Here is a 2,506-nt window from a genome sequence, read left to right on the forward strand (position 1 = left end):
AGATCTTTTTGTAATCTTAGAAAACCATCTTCACTGTCTACTATGCCACCAATTTTGGTGTTGTCCACAAACTTACAAACCATGCCGACCATACTCTTATCCAAATCATTTATATAAATGACAAACAAAAGAGGACCCAGAATGGAACACTGCTGATGACAGACCTCCAGTCTGTAAAACAGTGAAGCTAATTATCTATCCAATTGCCAAGCTCACCCTGAATCCCATGTGATCTAACTTTACTAATTAATCGACAATGTGGAACCTTACTGAAGGCTTTACTAAAATCCAAGTAAACAATGTCTACTGCTCTGCCCTCATCAATATTTTTGGTAACTTCCTCAAAACACTCAATCAAGTTTGAGACACACAATTTTCCTCACACAAAACCATGCAGATAGCTCACTATCCTATCCCATTCTTCAAGAACTTCCTCATTATTTAACATATTGAGGCACATCAAGGTCCATGCCATCTGGATTTGATTTCTCAATCTGCGGGGCAGTAACTAACACCTGTGTCTCTGGTGGCTTTCCTAAACTCTGGCACATTTGACAGGTATGACAAAATGAGATGCTGTTCCTCCAGTTTGCGTTGAGCTTCACTGGAACATTGCAGCAGGCCAAGGACAGACATGTGGGTATGGGAGCAGGATTGTGTTGAAGTGGCAAGCCACGGGAAGGTCCGGGACCTGATTGCATACAGACTGAAGGTGCTCAGCAAAGCGATCACCCAGTTGGTGTTTTGTCCCTCCGTTATAGAGGAGACCACATTGGGAGCAACGAATGAAATAGACCAAATTGAAAGCCCTTCCTGAAGAAGGGCTTATGCCCGAAACGTCGATTGTCCTGTTCCTTGGATGCTGCCTGACCTGCTGCGCTTTTCCAGCAACACATTTTCAGCTCTGATCTCCAGTCCTCACTTTCTCCTCAAATTGAAAGAGATACAAGTGAAACACTGCTTAGTCCGAAATGAGTGTTTGGGGCCTTGGATGGTGAGCATGGAAGAGGTAAATGGGCAGGTGTTGCCCCTTCTGCGATTGCATGGGAAGGTGCCGTGTGTGATGGGAGAGGTGTTAGGTGTGATGGAGGAGTGGACTAGGTTGTCCTGGAGGGAACAATCTCTGTGGAATGCAGACAGCGGGAAGGAAGGGAAGATGTGTTTAGTGGTGGCGCCAGCGAAAATGGCAGAGGATTATTCTTTGCATGTGAAGAAGTGCAGCAAGCAATTTGGAAAGCAAATGGTACATTGGCCTTCATTGAGACAAGACTAATTCAGAAGTCAGGATGCCTTACTCCAGTTATACAGAGTCTTAGTGGACTATTGTGTGCATTTGATGTCCCAAAGGATGATACACTTGGCATAGAGCGAGTGCAGCGAAAGTTCATTAGGCTGATACCAGAGATGGCAGATATGGAAATGTGTTGCTGGAAAAGCGCAGCAGGTCAGGCAGCATCTAGGGAACAGGAGAATCGACGTTTCGGGCATTAGCCCTCACCAGAGATGGCAGGTCTGACATATGAGGAGGGATTGGTTTGACTGGGCTTGTATTGGAATGTTGACAGAAGGTCTCATTGAAATGTCTAAAATTCTAACAGGACTGGACAAACAAGATGCAAGCAGTTTGTTTTCCTTGGCAGTCCAGAGTCTAGTCAGGGTACACAGTACTAAATAGCTTACTCGATATCCTGCGGCTGAGACTAGGAAACATTCCTTCATTTAAAGGGTGGTGAACTTGTGGAATTCTCTACCACAGAAGACTGTGAAAATGTTCTGAAGTCAAATGAGATTCAGAATAATCAAATTCCTACAGGATGGAAGCCATTTGGTCCAGAGTCCACACTGACCCATACATGTCTGTAAGCCTGCATTTCCCATGTCTAATCCACCTAGCCTGCACATCCCTGGACACTGTGGGCAATTTAGCATGGCCAATCCACCTAACCTGCACCACTTTGGGCAGAGAAAACTGGAGGCACCCAGAGGAAATGCACAGAGACAAGGAGAAAGTGCAAACTCCACACAATCGCCAGAGGGTGGAATCGAACCCAGGTCCCTGGTGCTGTGGGACAGCAGTGCTAACTATTGATCTGCCCTCGGAATGTTAACTGTTTCTCTCTTCAGAGATGCTGCCAGATCTGCTGAGTTTCTCCAGCATTGTTTGGCATCCAATTGTTTTCTACAAACTGCAATTTGAAAATTCAGCTCCAAGGTCTCTCCCAGACTAATTTGCTAAATAGGAATTGTCATGGGTGCCTGATTCCAGCCCTTCCTGCATCCTCATTACCAAGTCCTATAGAATTTAAAGCCCTCATATTCAATTCCATGATTGCTTTCTGTCCCATGCTGCAGTCTCATTGAATGCTCAAACTTCGGTTTCCCCTTTGCCATTCTTTCCCCTTGCCCCCTGCCCTCCTTGAACTCCCTCAGCCTCTTACCTGGAAGAGGGCTGGTACACCGGTATTTTGGGGTCAAAACACTGACAATAATCGAACAGAAATCTATA

This window comes from Chiloscyllium plagiosum, unplaced genomic scaffold (assembly GCF_037043375.1).
Source record: "Chiloscyllium plagiosum isolate Xiang-an unplaced genomic scaffold, Cpla_swu_hap1 HiC_scaffold_23, whole genome shotgun sequence".
NCBI classification, from domain to species: domain Eukaryota; kingdom Metazoa; phylum Chordata; class Chondrichthyes; order Orectolobiformes; family Hemiscylliidae; genus Chiloscyllium; species Chiloscyllium plagiosum.